We start from the raw sequence: 24,148 nt of genomic DNA, 5'->3' as shown, positions 1-24,148 counted from the left end.
GACAGAAGGCCGGCTTTCTTCTGTCATAGTGCCTTTCTTTGAAAGGTTCCCATTCTAGTGGGATGGAGTAGTGGTCTCGAGTCAGAGCTAGTATTTTCTTGTCTGCTGGTGGATACTGCTCCTGGGTTGCTTTTCGAGTTCTCTGGGCTTCTCCAGGCCCAGTCACAGCAACCAGTCCTGTGTTCAGGAGGCTGTCAGAACCTTCTTCAGTCTTTCAAAGCTGAAGGTTTCACTGGCTGTTGGCTAACAGCCGCCATCAATTATTGAGCATTTGATACAGAACCGAGCTCTATACTAAGTAAGCTTTTAAAAAATTATTAGTTCATGTGACCTCCTCACCACAATGCCATTTAAAGACAGGGAAACTGAGGCTCTGCAAACATATAGGAAATTTATCCAACATCACAGAACAAACAGAAACTGGAATGTTTAGTTCAAGAAACCACGACCAAAGGATCATGGGACAGCACAGTGAGTAATGCTCGGGAGCAACAATAGAGCAGCCTCAGAGCTGCAGACCTTAACCACCAGCCTCCAGAGAGAACACCACACTGCACGCAAGCTCAAAGACGTCCAGGACGCTCCCCATGCCAGGAAAGGAGGAGGTGTGCTAGAACTAGTCCTCTTGCCCTAGACCTGCTCCATATCAGTGTGGTGGAAGCTCCAGCCATGAAACTGAAGCCTAGCTCTGTGACCAACTGAATTTCTTAAACCTACTTACATATTGCACATGATCAGTCAGGAAAGGTAGATAATAGTACCTGGTACACCCAGTCAGCCCTATCCCCAAAGTCATTAGCTCACAAGTGCTGCTGATATGGCTCAGTGATAAAGGTGCCTGCCACCAGGTTAGGGATAACCTGAAGTCAATCCCCAGGACCTATACGGTAGAAGGGAAAGACAGACCTCTGAAAATTGTCCCAGACCACCACACACATGCCATGGTACACGAGTGCACACGCCCCACCCTCCACATAATAATAATAATTTTACAATGTTATTACCAATAGTAATAATAAAAGGCCAGACATAGTGCTTAATTCCAGCACTTGGGAATCCCAGCAGAAACAAGTGGATGTCTGTGAGTTCAAGGTCAGCCTGATCTACACAGTGAGACCCAGTCTACCACTGACTGGATTCAGAAAGCTCCAAAGACACAGCACACGGAGAATCAGGCTCTCCACAGGATGAGATTTCCTTGGGATTCATCCTCAGTAAAAAACAAGTTGTGTCTTGGTGAATCTTTTAAATTGTTAGCCATACCCAGTTCCTAACCCGAGGCAGGCTTTCCCTTTCCTCTTTCATTTGCTTCTGTAGCTCTGCAAAGACAGGATCTCTAGATTCTAAGCAATTACACTCTGTTAATGGAGGTGTCTTCCCAGGTGGCTCTCCCACTGCCACCTGCGGACAGCTTCTGTATAATCTAGACACTCTAGTGCCTAGTTTCCAAAAACAACACAATTATTAGTAATGAATATCAGTACCTATCTGCTAGCATGTTGTAATCACAGCCATATAGAAACGTAGCTTTGTGCAATAGTTACTGAGTTTCAGGAAATTAAATGGCAGCACACTGAGGTCAAGGAACCTCTCCAGGAAGGGAGAAAGCACAGTAATCCAGAGATGGTATCTATTGACCAAATCTGTCACCAGCTCGTTCCGCTGCACCTCCAAGGGCTGTTGAGCAGAGGAAATGAGATAATCCATGTATTTGGTATATAGAAGCATTCAATGAAGTGTCTGCCTCTCTGTGTAATCATTATTATTGCTATCACAAAGTCACTGACGGACTTAAGCTTCTTTTACACACAGGACATGTTCTTCAGTAGCTAGCCCAGCTCTACCACTGCAAGTCAAGTGACTGCTCTCCTGTTTTAGCCATGTGGCACAAATGGATCAAATAGTACCAAGGACAAAGAAAGGTGGGAGAAGGGCTGGAAAAGAAAAAGTGGGGGAGATGGAACTATTCACACATACACTAACTGAGAAACCTACTCTAATAAGCCTTTATACTCCTTTGGGTATTTATTTACCAGACAGGAACTTGGTTCAGCTTACACTAGATCAAAATCAGTCCCCAGCCTTTCTCCTTCAACCTTACTCCAGCTGTTTCTTACACCCTCCCTCCCTCTCTGCACACCAGCCTCCAGAATCCTCCTTCCTCTGTGCCAACCCTGGCTGCTGTTCCTGAGCACAGGCTTGGCTGCCTGCCCAGCTCAGCCCAGCCTCAGGCCTGAAGCAGACGTTGCTAGGCCCCAAGGGCAATCCTTAGAGGCCTGGAGTCCCTGGAGGTGCTCCAGCTCCAGCTGCGCCTAGCTCATTGGTAGTTCCATGAGGAACAACCAGGCAAGCCTGTCTTCAAGTGACTTACTCTTGGTTGTTGAGCCAACCCATAGTAGGACCAACCAACACTGAGCCCTGGTACGAATGGAGACAGGAAAAAAATGGGAGATAAGAGAACTGCAAAGAAAATTTGAGAGGGACTCAGAAAGATAACAGTTTAGGTTCTGGGGCTACAGTTGTACTTTTATAAGATGACTAACAAGTAAATTGCTATAGCTTTTATATTAGGAAACTAAGGCTTCTTAATTGCTACACAATAGGACTACAAAATAAAATCAATCTGCCAGACTTCACTGAGAAGATTTCACAGAGACATAGATGTTATCTGGGTCCTCAAATGGCAGTAGGTAAGAAATAAAGAGAGAAGACCAATAGGGTTGGCCTGTGTAATGAACATAGAGTAGTAACTATATTTTAAAAGTCATTACAGGGAGCTGGGTAGATTGGCCCATCAGTAAAGTGCCACCCACAAAAACATGAGGACTTCAGTTTGGACCCCCAGCATCCATGTAAAAACTGGGCATGGTAGTCCATGTCTAACCACAGTGCTGGGGAAAGAAGACGGGGAAATTTCCAGGGGCTTCTGGGCCGGTCAGCCTAAGCCAATCAATAGGTTCCAGGTTCAATGATAAACCTTATCTCAGAAAATATGTTGAGAATTACACCTGACATTGAACTCTGACCTTCACAGGTGCACGAATACACCACCCACACTTACACAAAGCATTGCATGTATTTATTGAGAATGATGTGAACTGTTACATTTAACTTACTACATTTTTTTTTTGTTTTGTTTTTCGAGACAGGGTTTCTCTGTGGTTTTGGAGCCTGTCCTGGAACTAGCTCTTGTAGACCAGGCTGGCCTCGAACTCACAGAGATCTGTGAGGAAACTAAGGACACCTTGGTGTCTCATTTGGGACTCCCATAAACAATGTATCCCTTCAACAAATGACTTGGCCTCTCTGAGTTTCTGTGACTCCGACATTAAAATAGAAAGTCTAGATTTGTCTTTTCAAAGTATGATATTCTGGGGCTACCTTTGTCTATTTGCCATTTAAAAGAGACTTAAGTTGAAAATCTGGAACCTTCTGAAGGCAAGAACTTTTTCTCCTTAATGAATGACTCCCTTGCTTCTTCTTGCTCATGCTATCAGAGCCAAGCCCAAAAAAGAAGAACAATGGGTGACTCCAATCTGAACAATGGAGTGATAGACATCATGGGAGTTTGCAGCCTTCTCTTTCCTTCATTACTTTAGTTTGAAATCTTCAGGGTAGCAATAAGACCCCAACTTGCGGTAAGCAGTTGCCACGAGAAGCAGCCCAGAGCAAACTGTCTCTTTGATGTAGTTGATTTAGTCAGAAAAGCCTGCTTAGAGGAAGTGTTGGCTGCTGATAGGGAGCCTGTGAAATAAGAAGCTAAAAACCAGGAGGTAGATGCTATACCAAAAAACAGTGTCAGCAAGGTGTGTCTGATCTTCCCTAAGACTGCCTTGAGGAAGGGAACAACCCAATGTTGTGTTCCCATCTTGAGGCAGATATCCTGCAGCTAGAAGTTACCAGCACACACTGGCATTCTCACCAATAGCAATACGAAATTCATGTTTCCAACTGCTATCTCAATAGTTTGTAGAGCTAGCCGAGTCCATAGTCTTCTCCCTGAATACGCCAGACACTGAAGAACAGAACATGACATCTTCAGTTCTTCTATAGTGGCCAGAGGCTGAGGCAGCCACGCTGGCAGAAGTCACCCTCCAGACAAGACTACAAGAGACAAGACTCCTAGTCCCACTTGGAAGCTACAGGCTCTGAATAACCTTTTCAAAAAAGATTGAAAAGTGGGCACTGTCCAATTGTAACTAACTTCTAGAAACTTGCAGAGAATGAGGAAAGGTAGGGGACTGCTCCTTACACTTGGAACTTGGGGCTTAAAGGAAGATCACCTTCAGAGAGTAGGTCTTACCAGAGCTACTTAGTGGGGAAAGCAGTTTCCTCCACCAAAACAAACAAAACCTGTTTGTTTCTATGTCTTGTTTTTAAAGGTATCTTTGTCCTAAAATACCCCACATTAGCACACTAAAAATACAGCACTAGTTAGGGTTGGGTAGGACTTGCTACATCAGCCAATCTCAAAAGTGCAAAAGGACGGAGGCATGAAGAAAGGAAAGAGAAAATATTTTTAAAAGGAAATATACCACTAGTTATATTTCTAGGAAATAACCCTGGGTCACATGACTAACACCATCCAGCTTGGCACAAAGTCATTTATGTTCATTAGTCTGTCACTGGTCCTTAGGTGTTACACATGAAATACAACCACATGCTGTACAATGACATTTTCATCAGTAATGAGCAATGATCACAATGGTGGACCCATTAGATCACAGAGCAGTTGTTAGGCAACCACAGTCACCTTAATGCTGTGGAGAAACAGTGTTCACTTATTCATGATGTTGGCACAGAGAAGTACCCTATACTGCCAACTGAAAAGTACAGCACATACAATTATGTTTAGTATATAACATTTAATAAAAAAGATTACGTTACTGAGCTACATATTCACAATGCTACCTTCTTGGTGTTAAAAGATTACTCTGAAAAAGCATGCTGAGTGACTGGCAGCAAGCTCATACATGTCACATGTACCATCTCCCCTCACTCCATCAAGACACTACATGAAGTGAATGACCTGTGTGTAAGGACACTCAATGGCATCCACACAATGACAAACTCACTCAGAACCCATGCCTTAAGCAGTCCATAACTAGATACTACTGAGACTATATATCTATTTAAGGCCTGAGGCTTACTTAAACCGGTGTTGCTGAGGGCTACTTGCCAAATACAAGCAAGTCAACACAGATACACCAAATAAACTTTCCAAAATGAAATAAGCATTTTGATCTTTAGGCTTTAGAACTGAACCGCATGTTTACCCAAAATAACAAAAACTGGACCTTTTCTCATGTCACTGGCTCACAACTAGGCTTTTTGTTTCTTTCCCCCATCACAACTATTCTAAAGCAAAGGGGCCATTGTTAGGGAGGCAGTGGCTTTCTAGGTTGGCCACTCAGTTACTTTTCTAGCTGTTACTTCATACCTAAAGAAGAAACTTAATTGGATGAAAAGCTTATTTTGGCTGGTCCAGAAGATAAGGTCCACCATGTCAGCGGGAGTGGAAGGCAGCAGTTCCTCACATGTTGGCAGATGAGGGAGTAGAGAGGTCACACTGGAATCCACAACACGGATCACCTTCAAGTCTTGCCCTGAGGGACTGCCTTCTGCTGGAGAGGCCACAGTCCCAAAGGCTCCACAACTTCCCTAGTCAGTGCCACCTGCTGGGCACCAAATAATCAAAAACATGACCCCATTGGGGACAACTGTAACAGTCACTCCTTTGTCACCAGCCTCCCCACCTCAGCTTCTCCAATGACATTCCTTGTTTAAAGGCAGAAGGCTGTCTTGGATTTGTACTCCCTGGTACATAATGAGCTATACTCTGGCTCTGTGTATGCAGTTTCCTTCCTTCCTTGGGATGGCACTTCAGTAGACCTCACTGAAGGTGAACTGCTGATTAGACATTAATTCACTGCTTCCAGGTAGCATACAGATATTTGACACCCAGGAGGTTAGCAAATCATAGCTAATTAGTCCTCAAATATCTGGTCACCTTCTAAGGAGTTCAGCTGAGAAGATAACTGGAAATGAAAGAAAGGAAATTGTGAAATGAGTCAAAAGATGAGGAAAGAATCTGATACAAAAAAATGATAAATGACTGTCTGCAAATGCCTTATAGGAATACTTGAATGATCACAAATATACCTCTGTGGTTTCTAGAGTCATGTGGTTTCTAAGAAAGCCCCAAGTTCATCACATGGTAACTGATCAATTTCCCAGTGTCTGCTCATTCTTTATAAAGAAAATCTAAATCCATTATAAGACCACACATACCAGCTTCCTCCTAGAAGCCCATGATGGAGGCTGACTGCTAATGTACAGCAGAGAGGAAGGAGGGACAGATAAGAGCTGCACAGTGAAGAATTCTTCCTTTCGACTACATGAGTAACCTGGTCAGAAACATCTATGACTACTGCCAAATCAAAAGTACTAGCTACATATTCTAGAAAGTCCAGAAAATGCAGACAAACCTGCGCGCGCACACACACACACACACACACACACACACACACACACACACCCCACGTGTGTGTGTGTTTGTAAAGGTCAATGAATTTTACATGGGTTCTGGGGTTACCAAACTCAGCTCCCAAAGCTTGCAAATCAAGTACTTTTAGTGACTAAGCTACCACCTTAACCCCTCAACATACATTTTAAATATTGCTATCGCCTCAAGTGCTCCAGACCACACTTAACTTGTGAGGCTTATTTGTATCCTACTATTCAGTCTGTCAAAATTCTTGTACTCCAGAGGGAGCAAAGAGACTGAGACTCGTGGGGCTGAAGTACTGTAAACAGCTTAGCATCTCAATGAACAGGCTCCACGATTTGTTGTTTTAATTTCTTACTCTCAGATGCTAACTTGCTCTCCATAATTCACTATTATAGGCAAACTAGGGTAATAAATAGAAAATAAAGTTAAAAATCAGAACATCATTAATTATTTTGTGAGAATAAATCCCAAGAAGGGAAATTAATGGATCAAAGAATATGCAAAAACATTTCTATGAAATCTATTCTAGCAATGGATGCAAACTTTCAACATGCTGCATTTGTCAGCTAATTCAATTTCCCTTAAAAAAAAAAAAAAAGGGCCAAAAAAACCCCACAAAACTTTGCCAAAGCACAAAAGATGTTATATCTAAAGAAAAATATCCAGGCAGCAAGTAAAGTGTCAGCCTTATAGTGAGCACAAGGACTAAAGAGAGTTGTTAAATGATGGGACAAGAAACAAGAGGCTCAACATCATCTGAATTTCCACAATGTATTTTTTTTTTTTTAGCATGAGACAAACCTTACCTTCTACCCTCCAAAAAGTTAAGATGGTACCACCTGAAAGACTAATGCATCCTCATCCTCTTAGCACTAGCTGAAAATCTGCCTCTTGACTAAGCAGAGCCAGAGTGACTCATCTGCAAATGGGGCTGCAGAGCCTGGAAGCAGAGAAGGGGCCGCAGTTAGCCCACAGACTTGTCATATGGGCTTTGAGCTATAGACTGAATCAAATGACATTACAGAACATAACAGAACCATGTATGCTTCCCCACCATCTGGCCTCTTTATCAGATCATTGCCCAACCTTCACCAATTCTCTCCCCAATTCCTGGTATAGGGCTGTGTGTATGTGGGATTCATATGGAACATGTGACTTAAACCCACCACTGCCTCATACATCCCTGGCTCCAATGACTGTGACAAGGGGTACATAGGCACCAAGCCAACCACTGAAAATGGTCACCATACCACAGTCAACAGAGAGAGTAAAATGTCTATTGAAGAAGGTAGATGTGAAGATTGAACAGACGCTCTTTCAGATCTAATGCATACAGAACTCAAAAATGAGATTCTTAGGTGGAAGGCAATACTGAGAAATTACAAACTGGGTTTTGAAGAGATCATTTTTACCCGGAATCCAATAGTTTCAAGAATGGAGATCAAAACCTAACTTTCAGCCAGGCGGTGGTGGCGCACGCCTTTAATCCCAGCACTAGGGAGGCAGAGACAGGCGGATCTCTGTGAGTTCAAGACCAGCCTGGTCTACAAGAGCTAGTTCCAGGACAGGCTCGAAGACCACAGAGAAACCCTGTCTCGAAAAACCAAAAAAAAAAACCTAACTTTCATGAATACACCAATTAGTAAACTCCCTTTTCCATTCCCCAGATGTCAGCTTGTATCACCACTCAAAGAACTCAAAGAGTTCTTACAAAGACAGTTAATGCTTCTCAGATTTCCTACTTAAGCAGCCCAGAGAGGATCCAATGCTTAAGACTTCCTGATTCATGTTCCTGGACCAGCTTACGGGGCCACAATTTCAATCTAATACGTCATGGGTACTCTCAGCTGAACAACAGGAGCAATGATCCCTGGCCCATGAAAGCTGACAGATTCCATTACAAGTAGGTGAGCCATTAGGATACTATTTATATAAGATGGTATGACTAACAAGCTAAAAGAACTATCTTAGCCCTCTTCCAAATACACAGTGACAGAGTATTTACCCCTGACTTCTACTATAGAAATATTTTCTCTCACCTTCATATTCCCAAGGAAGAACCCCTTCTAACATTCAAAAGCACGTGATGGGACTCTCCTGGAAGCCTTGTACAATAATGACATAGCCAATCTTCTTCCAGCTCAAAGGTATTTGATCTAAATCACATCCTATGAAACTGAAAAACAAGACATGACCAGAATTCTTGGTTTCAATTACTATCACCCAAACAAGTTCCCTCTAAGTGCTAAGAGCCAATTTAGGAAGAATCTGGGTTTCTAAAACAGAGACTAGAAATGCTCATGGTTTGTCTGTCTTTATATATACATACAAACACACATATCCTATGAGGGTAATATATAGCCATGTGTCTATGTATAAATATACATACACACATACACAAACACAGATTAAAACTGTTTTGCTTTATTTTCTTAACAGTTATTTATTTTCACAACTGCTTTTAGGGCACATGGATACATTAACATGCATAGAGAAAAACAGATCCTTAAATCAAGAGTCCAACATATGATAGAAAGCAACAAGCAACTTGGTACTGCAGGCTTTGTAAAGTAAGGTATCTCTTGCTGGACATGGTGGTACATGCTTTTAATCCCAGCACTCAGGAGGCAGAGATAGGTGGATCTCTGTGAGTTCAGGGCTAGCAAAGACTACATAGTGAGACTCTGTCTCAAAAAACAAAAAAGCAAAAAACAAACAAACAAAAAAAAAAAACAAAAAGGAGGCTACTTAGTTCTTGTTTATTTCCTGCCCCAACAGCCACTACCTAAGAGTCAATGCAATGCTATCTATTTTAGTTGCCCCGTCAGGCCCTATTTTAGGAAAATCCAAAGCAAAGCAGTAGGACCATAGGCTCTTTCTTACGGTCATCAATATGTTGGACAACCTGAGAGTAGCTACGAGCCCAGAATAAATTGTATCTATGAGGGCACACACATTTTGCACCAAGTAACAGAGGGTTCAATGAGTTGCAAGCAACTTTCTGAACTACCATCAAATTTGCATGTACTTCAAGAACCACATCCAATCCCTTCACTCCTGAAGCCCTGCCTGTGCCTTCCACAAAGAACAGGACATCTCTGTATGAAAAATAACTAGACTTACACATCTCTATGGACTCCTTGCACCTCGTGTTCTCACCTTAAGTTTGGGAAAAAACAAAAGATCATTTTGTACCAGATGTGTCTCAATTCGAATACTGAGATGGATTCAACCAGTCTATGTGCCATTGTACGCTAATTTGGGGCAACACTTTTGTTTGTTTGGTCTTTGTTTTCTTCATTTTGATAGTTTGGGTTTTCATTTGTTTTGCTTTGTTGTTGTTTGTTTTGTTGTTTCGCTTTTTGAGAAACGGCATCACGACGAGCCTTGACTAACCAGAAACTCAAGAGATCTGCATTCCTCTGTCTCCCTAGTGCTGGAATTAAAGGCGTGGCCCATCATGCCCAGCTGCTTGGTTTTTCGGTTTGCTTTTATAGATATTGGAGCTGATCTTGAATTCATGATCCTCCTGCCTCAGCTTTCCAAATCTAGGATTACAGGTCTGCAACACCAGCCTGGTTTCATTCTCTAAGAGTCTCATTTGTTGATTTGTCTGATCTCCAAACAGTACAAGTTTTATCCTGGGTACCTCAGTTCCTAGGCACACAGCCTAGAGAGAGAGAGACTTGTCTCTAAATAGATAAATAAATAGAAATAATAAAAATTCCCCTGATGAGTGGCTTTTGACTTATCCTACTAACACATGTGGCTTGTCAAAGACAGGAAGAGATGAGGACAGCACAGTTCTACCTCTGGATCCCCCTAGAGACAATGAGTTACGCTGCTTACGGCAGCAAGAAAAGACCAAGAACTATAGTCCTAAACAAAGCTTCCAAAGCCAGACATGCTTGCCAAGAAGCAAAGAGCAGATTCCACCTCCACTGGCTGGCAGGCAGGCCCACACATTCTGCTTAGCCATGTGAAACAGCAGGCTCTTGCTCTCCCCACCCCCAGGCCCACTTAGGATATTTGGGGTAGCAAGAGAATAGCAACACTGGTGACTTTTCTAGGAGATGTTGTATAAAAATAGAGCTTCCAATTTTAGGCTAAAAGTTGAAAAGAAAAATAGCCAGAATTAGACGTTTGTTTTAACACAATACATTGAAAATTCCAAGTATTACAAGTTTAGGTGCTGGTAGCTGGGGAGGAGGTCACACCACCACAGGGCTCCTCAGTGAGTTGGCAAACAGTAAGGCTGTTTAACAGTGCATATCTACCAGTGACAGAACTAAAAAGTCTACCATGTGGGGAGATGGAAACCAACTGACATACCTCCTATGGTTGTCCACAGTGGCAGGGCTGACACAAATCAATCTCAGCAGCAACTTACAAGTCAAAAACGTTATAAATCTTTTTTGAGGCTGGTCAAAGATGAAATGTTTTAAGCCCTGAATATGACTCATTTTTCAGAAATTAAGTCAGCATAATGGAGGGGAAGCTTCTAAAATAATTTTCTAAATTGCAATCATCAACTTTTTAACTTCCGGGTTTTAACACCCATAATTCATCAACACATCTTAAGTTGAAACAAAAGACAAATACCTGCTTTTGACAGCAAGTTGATGGCCCTTCAGGTATGAGAATCACTCAGACCAGGTGGTGGTGTTGCAAGTCTTTAATCCCAGCACTCGGGAAGCAGAGGCAGGTGGAATCTCTGTGAGTTCACGGCCAGCCTGGTTCACAGAGCGAGAATCACTCTGGCAGAACTGGTGGAGAACAGAAGACCCAGAAAGACACCACCATGATAATAAAGACCTCCCAAAGGGTTTGTGGGCATCATAAATTACATAACAAATCCATTCTGTGAGGCAGCCAGGATTAACTCCATTCATCCCAGTTGATTCAGAATTGCCAATGGGCTTATCAAATGGAAGGCATTATCCACCACAGCTAAGCAAAGGCACAGTGGTTGGTCTCACTGTTTATCGGCTTGTTGACATTAACTATTCACCAAGAAAAATCAACCTTACAATTAAAAAAAAAACAATGTCATTACTCCCCTCCCATCCTGATTAAGTTTTTCTGACTGAATTTTTAAGGATGCAATATGACATCTTACTATAACAAATGCATTATGTCTATTATACATGCAAAAATGAATGTATTTTATATGATTTATTTCCATGGAGTTCATGGCTCATGACAGTCAAACATAACCATCCCAGCACTTATGAGGCTGTGAGTTTGAGGCCAGCTTGGTCTACATGGCAAGTTCCAGAATAGCCAGGGCTACATAGGGAGAGCTTGTCTTAAAAAAAAAAAAAAACCCTTATCATACTCAGTATGTAGAGAAGAAAGGATACTGTCTTGGTGACAGTGTCTTGACTGTAAGCCCCAAGAAGGAAGAAGTGCGTGTAGTACATGACCAGGGTCAGCTGACACCCAAAGATAGGTTCCTAAAGAATCCAACAGAGATTTTGAGAGCTAGAGAGGAGAAGGAGTGGGGGAGGGGAGAAAAACAAGAGAATACCTGATGTGGGAGTGATTTCTTATTAATAAAGAAACTGCCTAGGCCTATTTGCATTTGATAGGCCAACCCTTAAGTAGGCGGAGTAGACAGAAGAGAATTCTGGGAGAAAGAAGCTGAGTCAGTGAGTCGCCATGATTCTCCCGCTCCAGACAGATGCAGGTTAAGATCCTCCCTGGTAAGCCAGCTCATGGGCTACACAGAATATTAGAAATGGGTTAGAACAATATGTAAGAGCTAGCCAATAAGAAGCTGGAACTAGCCGGGCCAGGCAGAGTTTGAAAGAATACAGTTTCCATGTAATTATTTCGGGCATAAGCTAGCCATGCGGGCGCCGGGTGCCAGGGACGCAGCCCCGCCGCTCCTAATTCAACAAATACCTTCATAGGAAGTGTACCCACATGTGTGACATAAAAGCACAAAGGACACTACTTGGGAGGAGACAGAGGATCGACAAGAGAAGGAGATGAGGGAGAGAGGGCAGGTAAGGAGATAAAGAAGAACAAAGTGTAAAATGACATATATGTATAAAAATGCCATAATGAAACCCATTACTTCACATACTAATTCCAAATTAAAAAGGATATCACTATATAAAAAATGAAGAAAAAGTACCTACTATGTATTTGGGGCACTGAACAATCTGTCTTTATTCGAGTACTCTAGGTACTCTCCCAAACTGTCCATAAATACTTCCTTAAAGTTCACTATGTACCAAGCACTATGTGTGAGACTTTTACACACAACTAAACAATGATAGGACACTAACTAGTGTCTTATTCTCAGCACTTCACAGATGAGCAGACTGAGGCACAAATTCTAAGACACTGGCCAAAGGGTCCATGTTTTACTGTTTCTCAAAAATAAGAGTAACAAGCTGGGTGTGGTAACACCTGTCTTTAATCCCAGCAGTGGCAGGTGACTCTCTGTGCATTGAGGATCAGCATACTACACATAGCAAGTTACAGGGTAGCCTGAGCTACAAAGTGTGAGACTCTGTCTTCTTTAAAAAAAAAAAAAAAAAAGGTTCTTTCTTTCACACAAGAGTGGTGTTTTATTTGGGGCACCAAAGTGCCTAAGCCTCTGAGGAGAGGAGAACTTGAACTTGAAACGGGCAGCAGCTTTCAAACTTTAACTGCAAACTTCAGCAAGAAATGGATTCTGGGGCTGGAGAGATGGCTCAGGGGTTAAGAGCACTGGCTGCTCTTCCAGAGGACCTAAGTTAGATTCCTAGCACCCACATGGCAGCCTCAAAACTGTCTGCAACTCTAGTTCCAGAGAACCCTACACCCTCTTCTGGCCTCCTTGAGTACAAGGAGCACCACACAAGCAAGCACACATACATATAAATTTAGAAAAAGATTTTTCATCCTGACCTACACCCTCCAAGGAGAAATGACCCACAGTTTGGAAGATCTCAAGACCAGGCTTGACGTTTCCCTGCTAGACATGTTAAGTATTCTGCGGCTGTCATTCCACTTACTCTTCACAGACAACCATGAAGGATGTTTCTTTCTGCTCTCTCTGATAGGTGAGGGAATAAACTCAGAAATAAAGCAATTTAAGCAATTTGCCAGGTATGGTGGCACACTTGTAATTCCAGCACTTGGGAAACTAAGGCAAGATTTCAAGTTCCAGGTTACAGAGACGACGGCGACGACAACGAAGACAACAAAGAAGACAAAGAAGATGACAAAGACAATGATGAAGAAGAACCACAAAAACAAAAGCAGACAACTACCTCATACAAGTCCCTATTGTGTGACAAAAACAGAGACAGTAACCATACATTCCAGTTGTTCCCCCAGTTCCCAGCTTCCTTTCATGTAGGTAGAGAAAGGCATCTACTTTTGGCCCGTAGCCCATAGGCAGAAATGATACAAGGAGGTTCAGGCAGATGGGAATCTTCAGGTCTAAGCAATGGACTGTTAAGTGTCATGGCTGCCATCTTATCACCTGCTGGGGTAAACCAAAGTAATAACCAGGACAACACAGATAGTGGCGTACGAGACAGTGGAGTCTGCATCCCCTGGTCTCTGTAGAGCTTCACCTGCTGACTACTGTGGGACACATAAGCAATAAATTTTGTCAGATTATGCCTAACTTCCTCAGCAATGCTACAGTGACTCAGTTCAGGCTTCTTGAGTGCAGTGACTTCACCGGGGCTTTACCTAATTCCAATCTCCCATGGCACAGGAGTGCTCACACACACAGTATAGACATCCAATGTACCCACTTAAAATCACTTACTAGAGCTGGGGATGAGGCTCAATGGTCTATAGTCCTCACCTTGCATGTACAAGCCACTGGGTACAATCCCTAGTACTCCCCTCCCCAGATTAGAGATCCTTTTCACTACAGACTCACTATACTCTTCTGGACCTGCTCTCGGCTTCTATCATCCTCCCTTTGCATTTCAGCTGCTCTAGCGTATTAATGCACGAAGGTATTCCCCAAGATGCATGGCCTTACCTGTTTCTATAGCTTTCCTTTACTGTTAGCATTGCTGGGAATGCATCCCCCTCCTGATTCTCTGCTCTTGTTTCCTCAGTCCTAGCTCAGTTTTCTTCTCACAGGACTCCTTGCTGCTGAACTGCTGGCTCCTGTGTTGATATCACTGCATCTTGGAGCACTGATTTTACAAACCATCTAATTGTTACTGTGTCTGGTGTTTCTACCATGCTATAAGGTCTGTGAAGAACAAGAGCTACTGAATCTGTTAGAAAGAATACCTGGCGCAGGGCGGTGGTGGCGCACGCCTTTAATCCCAGCACTAGGGAGGCAGAGGCAGGCGGATCTCTGGGAGTTCGAGGCCAGCCTGGTCTACAAGAGCTAGTTCCGGGACAGGCACCAAAGCTACAGAGAAACCCTGTCTCGAAACGCCCCCCCCCCAAAAAAAAAAGAATACCTGGCAACAAATAAGGACCTTTCACTTCCTGAAACACCAAGTTTTCAACCACTCTGGGGCCTGTTGAGCAGACAGCTACAAATAATTCCCATGAATACAATGGGTGAGAAAAAAGACATGTTTGAGGCCCAAATTTCCTAGCTTACAAGACTGGTTTTGAGTTTCAGAAGTCCTCTATGAGTGACACACATTCCATCTGGGAAATCAGTCCCTTGCTCATATATTTCTAACTGGGAAACTACAAAATCTGTTTCTTCTTAAGGAGCAATTATCTTGTATCTGTTTGGAAACCTTAGCCAATGTTAGTCTTGTTTTGTTAAGCTGCTGTGGCATCAAAAGCTCTTCTATTTACTCAGATTATTTTTAATTTTTAAATAATTATTTATTTATTATGTATACAATATTCTGTGTGTATGCCTGAAGGCCAGAAGAAGGTGCCAGACCTCATTATAGATGGTTGTGAGCCACCATGTGGTTGCTGGGAATTGAACTCAGGACCTTTGGAAGAGCAGGCAATGCTCTTAACCACTGAGCCATCTCTCCAGCCCTATTTACTCAGATTTTGACAAGTACTAAATAGGGGGACCTAAATGTGTATGAAGCCAAGTACTGTATGCAAATGGTAAATATGCAAATCAGAAGGGGAGGAGCTTAAGATGTGTTACTTACAGGGAGGAAAAAGTTTCCCTACAAATGGGGAGAAGGCAACTGGAAGGTTCTCACTTGTTGCACAACTTTACCAGCATCTTCTGCTCGGTCAGGCAATGACTGAGAGCTAGGTAAATGCTTTGTTAAATTAAGCAACTTCTGTTTCTTGGCTAAATAAGAGTTCAAAGTTAAGTCTTCAATTAATGTTTTTGTCTGATTTGAAACTGTCAGAAAAGTTCAAGTATCCAAAATCTTGAAAAGAACTATTTTTAATTCATTTGTTGACCCTGCGGTGGTCAGAGGACAACATCTGCAGTTGCTTCTCTTCTTCTACCACAAGCTGACAAGTGCCTCTACCCACTTGGCCATCTCAGTAAGCCTCAAGCTTTCTCTCAGAATACAAAGATTATGAATAAAATAAGAAGACCATAGTAAATGGTGCAGGAAACCAAGACATATTGATCCAATGGCAATTTCCCCAGGAACAAAAGAAAATTAACAACTGTCTCTAGCCTCACAAAGGCTTGCTGAAGAGCAAAGGCAACTGCTACAACTCCCTGCCATCCTCTTTCAGATTGATCCAGACTCAGCAATTGTCACCTATATAATGACTGTCTAGAGAATACCGGTTATGTCAATCATGCAATCTCTACCCTCAAAATCTACCTTGTGATTTTTATATCCAAGAAAAAGGGCACACTGCCTGATTTGGAATCCAAGTCTAAAATCTGCTCAGGGCTGGAGAGATGGCTCAATGGTTAAGAGCACTGGCTGCTCTTCCAGAGGCCCTGGGTTCAATTCCCGGCACCCACATGGCAGTTCATAACTGTCTGCACCTCCAGTCCCAGGGGATCTGACACCCACACACAAAATATATACAGGCAAAACACTTGTATACATTAAATAAATCTTTTTAAGAGATCAAATCAAATCTGCTCAAAGGACACTTGCTTAGAGTAGATCTTAGTAAAAAATAGAGATTTTTTAATCCCCCAAACCTACAGCCTAGAGCCAAGGCCCTTTCCCTTTCCTAGCCTGCCTAAAACAAGTCACAACCTTTCAGGAGACAAACCAGTATGAATGACAGAATCAAAATGATATGAAGGTGGAACCGAGCACCTGATCTCAGCTCAGTTGGGAAACACCCGAGTTTCTCATTATGAAATCATGCAGAGGGCTGCGGACACAGTTCAGTGGAGGGGTTCTTGTGTGACAGCTTGGCTGTGAATGGCATGTGAGAGCTAATCTTGCCTGTCAACTTGACATACCAGGAAGAAGGAATCTCAATTGAGGAACTGCCTCTATCGAACTAACCTGTGGCATTTTCTTGATTGCTAGTTGATATGGGAGGGCCCAGCTCACTAGGGGTGTGCCACTCCTGGGCAAGCTGGCCTGGTTTGTACAAGAAAGGTTACTGAACAAGCCAGTAAACATCTCCAGGGGTTTCTGTCTTGGCTTCCCTAGATGTTAGACTATAAAGTGTAAGATTAAATGAGCCCTTTCCTCCTTGAGTTGGTTTTAGTCAGTGCTTTATTTATTACAGCAACAGCTCAAACTAGACCATGTATTTGCTGCCAAGCCTGAGCCTGGTCCCCAGAACTCACATGGTAGGAGACAATTGACTTCGACAAATTGTCCGGACTGTAACATACCACATACACACACACACAAAATAAACAAACAAATAAATAAAATGTAAACTTTTTTAAAAGAACAAGATTGTTTGCAAAATACCAACTACCAAAGGCAGATAATAAAAGATAGTGTTAAAACATAAGAAAAAAGTCAGGGGACTATGGATAATTAAAGCTTTCTAACAATAAACAAAACAATAAAGTTTAAAACAAACACAGACTACACCTGGATGCTGCTTTCTCAGCTTCTACTGAAATTTAAGCTTTATATGATGTATTACTGTGGTTAAGGGTCAGCACCTTCCACAACAGGCTATGGTTTTTCTTCTCTTCTCTTTCTCTCCTCTCTCCTTTCTCTTCTCTTCTCTTCTCTTCTCTTCTCTTCTCTTCTCTTCTCTTCTCTTCTCTTCTCTTCTCTTCTCTTCTCTTCTCTCCTCTCCTCTCCTCTCCTNCCCCCCCCCCCGTCCTCCCCCCCCCCCCCCCCCCCCCCCCCCCCCCCCCCCCCCCCCCCCCTCTCTCTCTCTCTCTCTCTCTCTCCAGGGTTTCTCTGTAGCTTTGGAGCCTGTCCTGGAACTCACTCTGTAGACCAGGCTGGTCTCGAACTTAACAGAAATCCACCTGCCTCTGCCTCTGAGTGCTGGGAATAAAGGTGTGCGCCACCACAGCCGGACTCAGGCTATGATTTCTATCACTACTTACCTGCCTCTCAAGATCTGTGTGGAATCGTGAGAATGAGCAAGATAGGAATTTTAAGGTTTGGTGCTTAACTTTATTTTAGGGCACAAATCATAGTGTCCCCTTAAAGCAGTTACCACACACAAGTAATGTACAGGTCACCTCTTAGAAGAGACTGAGTCTAGACTTCTAAAACCTTGAATCTGAGTGTCAGATCCATGGTCAGGCTTTTCTCCTTCCCCCAGGTCCTAAACTCACACCTTAGGAGTCCCAACATCAGAGTGAACGATAATGACAATCCTGATGGTGGGGGCCTGCTAAAGTGAGGAGAAAATGGCAATATTCACTCTTTCAAAGTTTAACAAAAAACTTGATTTTTTAAAAATATTTTTAAATATCTGTGATATTTAAAATTCTACACAATGCATCCATGGGATTTGGGCAACATCTTTATTTTCAATTCTGCACAATCTATGGGCATTTCTGTCAGATCTGTCAGTGTGCTGGAGTCATACAAGTCTTTAAGTCTGCACAAACGGACAAAGACATCATGCAGTAAGTTTTGGCTCTGCATTATACTCAGTCTCTGCAGCCATCCACCCTTATTCTTTTATATGCCCATCTACCAACTGACCACCTGGTATTTTTCTTACAAACTTAAAAAAAAATAGACCTGCTGGGCATAGTGTGTATTTGAGAGACAGAGCAAGTGGATCTCTGTGAATCTGAAGCCAGGCTGGTCTATCTATATATTGAGTTCCAAGCCAGTCACAACGTGCCTTCCACTGTTCCCCAGAAATTCAAGCTTTATTTGGTGGTTTAATTACAGCTGTGGCATAGCACCTCTTAAAAAAAATTTCAATCATTCTTAGCATCTTTATCCATGTAGTTACAGGTGTGGCACGCTAGTTACATTTTCAGCCTACACATTAGAAAGTAGAACTAATATATGAAAAGCACTCACCATATACTCGCCAGAATCATCAGCAGTACAAAAGTACACTACTGCAGTTATTTCAGCAAAACATGGACATATAACCAGGGCCAGAAGACTCCTCCGCAGGGGAGGGTGTCTGCCTCCAAGCCCGATGACCGGAGTTCAATCCCTGTAACTCCCATGGTGGAAAGGGACAACCAGTTTTCTCAAGTTGTCCTCCCTGAACACACACACTAATAATAATAATAATAATAATTAATAATAATAATAATAATAAATTAACTAATACACAGACACACACACACATAGTAAATTAATCCTAATCCTTTACATCCCAGTTAAAGAAAGCACAGAGGGGATGTGACCCACATAAAGACACAGCAACGTCCACCAATGGCCCCTAGAACAAACTCTCCAGGGTCTTAGGGACCTGGCCTCACTTCACCAGCAACTGAGCCTGAAGCAGGTCTGGGCTTTTCACTTTCCCCCACAAACAACAGGCACAACATGGTACTTAGCAGCTGATCTTCTCAGATAATCTGGATTGGCTGAAACAAATGTTTCCATCCAAAGTCTCAAGAAGGTTTGTCCAACTCACTGAACTCCAAGGCATATGGCCAAAGATAAAAATGACTCCTGGATCAGCATCCCAATTTTAGACCCAACAATATCTTAGCCCTTTGTCCCCATTGCTAGACTCACATGGGCTCTAGCTCTGTAGCAACTGTTCTCAACCTATGGGTTGAGACCCCTTTGGGGGTTCAAATGCACCTTTCACCAATGTCACCTAAACCATGCTGCATAATCAGATATTATGATTCATAACAGCAGTAAAATTACAATTACGAAATAGTAATGTAAACAATTTCCACAACACAAGGAACTGTATTAAAGGGTTACAGCATTAGGAAGGTTGAGAAGCACTGCTCTAGAGGATTTCAGGAGGAAGATTTTCCATGTCTAATTTTTAGGGCAGCTTTGGAATCAAGTTGGAAGTTTCCATTAGAGTCACTCGTGTATTTATTTCCCAGATACCCAGAGGACAGGTTTTATTTTCAAGGATAGATAACTGTGGACCTAAGAATGCTTTACATACTCTATGGGAGGTAGAATCATATAGCCCCTGTCTAGGAATTGCAATCCAGGTAAGCTAAGCTACATATTCCATGCAGCTAACAACAACAATAATAATGCTTTTTATATGATATGTACTATATTTTATTATTCAAATGCACTAACAATCATTCTAACTATTTACTGTGATGAATTTCACTTGACATATGAGAGATGTGGTTCACCTAAGTTCCAATGGCAAGTGAAGTTCAGACTGACAACCAGAGCGTAACTCTAGGTTTGTGCTTTTAGCCAATGGTTATGTGTATCCAACATTTTTCTTATTAAAAAGTAACATCACTTGGGCAGCAGAAGCAGGCAGAGCTCTGAGCTCAAGGCTAGCCTAGTCTAAATAGCAAGTTCCAGGAAACCTAGGACTACACAGTGAGACCTTGTCTCAAATAAACAAACAAATGTAATCAGAGTAAGAGGAAGGCTGTGCCGGCAAGTTATCTTGTTTCTAACATTAGGGAGGTCTAGCCTTAGTGCATCTGTGAACTTTCGGAATACAGCACACTCTAGGAATGCTTTCATACTATACTGAGTCTGCTTCTTATAAGCCAAAACAAAGAATAGCTAGTGTTACTCCAGAATTAATTATAGCCTACAAAATGGGAGAACAAAGCCAGGTATGGTGGGTCATATCTGTAATCCCAACACTAGTGAGGATGAGGCAGGAAGGATGAGGATGTTCTGTATCTGAAGGCTGGACTACATAGAGAGTCTCAGGCGAGCCTAAGATACAGTTTAAAATTCTATTTCAGAAACAACAAAAGCACACAATTGGATAATTAAAGTGGAAATATATATATATATATATATGAGAGAGAGAGAGAGAGAGAGAGAGAGAGAGAGAGAGAGAGAGAGAGAGAGAGAGAGAGAGAGATATGAGAGAGAGATGGTTCTTTATCTCTGGTCCCTTCCAGTTTCCAAACCCTTGAAGTTTCCTGACGTATCTTTCATTACATGGGAGAAAGACACCTTGGACCACACCTGAGTTTAAGGATGATCTCAGGGTGAGCTCTCAGAGGTTTCAAAGGAGAGGCTAGTCAAGTCAGGAAAACTTAAGCACTGAATTCTATTTTAGGTCCTATTTTCTCCATAACCATGCCTATATAATGAAATCTCAAAGGCCAGAGTAATGTCTCTGACCATGCCCAGCTAGGAAACACACACACCACCACTATCACCAATCAATCAACGAGGTCTGAGATTTTCCAAGTTGGTGAGCACAGAGACTTGCTGGAAGGGTGGCGTTACTGGCCTGCCTGGATCCCAAGGAATTAGAATTCCCTTAGGAATCTTTTTTTTTCTTTCAGGCAAAAAAGAAACTTGGTCTAGGGAAGATTTACACAACTCTTCATTTGGCTGGAGTATGTAAAAGTGAAGAGGGGATCACAACTCGGCCAGACAGTTTAGTTATGCTAATCTCCGGCTTTCTATTTCATTAAAGTTTACCCTCAAATCAGGACTAATTGAACGGGGTAGAGCTGTTTTGCTGAATTTCTTTGTCCCTCTCGCAACTATGGCTACATTGACTAAATCTGTTTGTTTGTTTTGTTTTTGACTATTAATTTTGATCGTTTAATTAGTTTATTAGCTTGTGAGGGCACAGAAGTAATGGTAGCACATATCTAGAGAGAGCAACAGATACTGCGCTTTCAAGTCATCTGCTGCCCTCTGCATCAATGAGGCTGGTCTGGAACACCTGGGCTCAAGTCATCCTGCCTCAGTCTCCCAAGAGAACTACATATACAGACCAAGGCATCTGCCTCTTGCTTTGGAGGGTTGAGGAAAGCATGGGTTCGACCCAACTTTACATATGCTGAGTAAGCAAATACAAGCTACATTCCCAGCCCAAATTAAGGCAGAATAGAAAGACCGTAAAAGTTAAAGGAATATGGAAAGGAAGAGGAGCCCTCACCCCAAACCCCTGGATTGAGAATCAGAAACAAATAAGTAGCTGGGCTCAGAGGCACTTGCCTGGAATCCCAGTACTTCAGAAGCAAAGGCAGGCAGGACTGTCTCTATGAGTTCAAGGCCAGCCTGCTCTTGGTGAGTTCCAAGGACACCCACGACTATCTAAAGAGACCCTATTTCAAAAGCCAAAATAACAATAAATATCTCACAAACAAGATTAGAAACGACGTTAAAGTAAAAACATGTCTTAGTGTATGTATTGCATACCACATGTTGCCTGAAGAGGTCAGAAGAAGGCATAGGATCTCCAGAATTGAAGTTAAAGACAGTTGTGAGCTCCCACATGCATATGAGTGCCGGGAACTGAGCCCTGGTCCTCTGTAAAAGCAACAAGAGCTCGGAACCACTGAGCCAACTCTTCAGCACTGACTGGTCTTTTTTTTTTTTTTTTTTTTTTTAAATTTGTTGTTGGTATTTTAATTTGTTTTAGTACATAGGTGTTTGCCTGTATGCACATATGAAAACCTGTATGCCTACTGCCCAAAAAGGCAAAAAGAGGAATCAGATCACCTGAAATGGAGCTGCAAACAGTTGTTAAGTGCTAGGAATCAAACCTGGGTCCTCCAGAAGAGCAATAAGTACCCTTAACTGCAAGCTTAACTTGGAATAAGTATACCAAAACATTTTAATCTTTAAATTTTTTAAACATTGTAATTTCAAAACCACCAAAACCATACATACAGCTACTGCTGACACTTTGGGGAGACTCTCGGGGAGTTCATGGCCACACTTGTGTGTATACTATGTTCCCCTGCTTCAATGCCAATTCTGGAGTCTATATTAAACTCTGTTAATAAGCTAGGTCTGCAGCCAGGTGGTGGTGGCGGCCTTTAATTCCAGCACTTGGGCAGCAGGAATAGGCGGATCTCTGTGAGTTCAAGGCCAGCCTGGTCTACAAGAGCTAGTTCCAGGACAGGCTCCAAAGTTACAAAGAAACCCTGTCTCGAAAAACAAAAACAAAACAAAATCTAGATCTGTTTCATACATAAAATTAAGTTTTTGAAATTCTTTTCTGCAGCACTTGGTTTTCCCTGACCAGAGACTCCTGAAAAGAACCCTTCCGGATGCTACAGGAGCTAGGACAGGGCTAGAGCTACTACTCCAGCTGCCCCTGGCTGGAACATACTTCATTACAAAGACAACAAACAAAAGACTGAAATCCTGCCAGGGTGGTGGGCGCCTTTTTTAATCCCAGTACTTGGGAAGCAGAGGCAGGCAGATCTCTGTGAGTTCCAGGCCAGCCAGAGCTGTTACACGGACAAACCCTGCCTTGAGAAGCCAAGCAGGAGGAGGGGACCCTAATTATCATGCATTGCTTGAGTTCTATTAATTGTGCTAGCACAATGTCGAAACTGACAGGGGAGTGGCTGTGGGAACCCCTGAACCTGCAGTTACAGGAAGTTAGGATAACCTGGGAATATCCACAGCTAGCATCAAAATGGCGCAATCTTGTAAGACTGAGTCACTGGCATGTGGGGTCTGTGCTAATTCCAGACACTATCAGAGCTGAGTTGCTGGACACTCAGTTACTGCCAGAAAACTGCTGGAACAATGTAATTAGTAACCTCACAAACAGATGCACACATTAAACCAACTTCTCCAGTGCTCACAAGACACTTTACTGCTTGCTGGAATCACAGAATCTATGGTGTCATATAGCTGGCACCAGTGCAAGAGGACTGTTGGCCATTTCAACACTAGGAAATCAGGTATTTCAGTCAGACCCACAAGTGCTCGGTAGAGTAAGAAGAAAAACTAGGACTGGAGACACGGCTCAGTAGTTTAAGAGCATGTACTGTTTTTCCACAGGACCTGAGTTCATTTCCAACACCCACACTGGGCTACTCACAACTGCCTGTAACGCCAGCTCCAGGGGTGAGTGTGTGCACACACATGGACAATTACACAGACACACATACATAAATGACAATAAACCATAGGGGGTGGGAAACACTAAAGAACTATTTGGAGCTGTCAAAGAAAACACAGATGTTGTAGAAATACAAAGTTTGAAATGATTTTCTTCAATAGCTTTGGCTGTTATTTCACATTTGTAGTAGTTCCCAGGAGTCAGTCAGGAATTAGCTAAAGCGTTCAAAAGTAAATGTTGCCGCCTCCAGAGAACTGTTGTTAAATAACAATAATCACCATGCGGTGTAGCACAATTAATAAAAACCGAGACAGAAATTGGGGTTCAACCTAAAGGCCAGAAAAT

General features: G+C 42.5%; 1 protein-coding gene across 8 annotated transcripts in view; it reads right to left on the bottom strand.

The window, feature by feature from the left end:
• Positions 1-24,148, bottom strand: part of Dcun1d3 (defective in cullin neddylation 1 domain containing 3) — a 42,241-nt gene that overhangs the window by 9,993 nt on the left and 8,100 nt on the right. Inside the window, exon 3 of one of the 8 annotated variants that reach the window (XM_050143304.1) lies at positions 8,551-8,687. The exons of 5 other annotated variants lie outside the window; for them this stretch is intronic. The gene's annotated coding sequence lies outside the window, so the exon portion shown is untranslated. Of the gene's footprint in view, positions 1-5,440; positions 6,196-7,317; positions 7,445-8,550; positions 8,688-24,148 lie in introns of those variants that run through there. 2 more of the 8 variants (XM_050143308.1, XM_050143307.1) reach the window with 2 other exon arrangements.

Source organism: Alexandromys fortis, unplaced genomic scaffold, assembly GCF_014885135.2.
Source record: "Alexandromys fortis isolate MF-2015 unplaced genomic scaffold, M_Fortis_MF-2015_v1.1 scaffold_45, whole genome shotgun sequence".
NCBI classification, from domain to species: Eukaryota; Metazoa; Chordata; class Mammalia; order Rodentia; family Cricetidae; genus Alexandromys; species Alexandromys fortis.
This window is presented reverse-complemented; position numbering and strand designations above follow the sequence as displayed.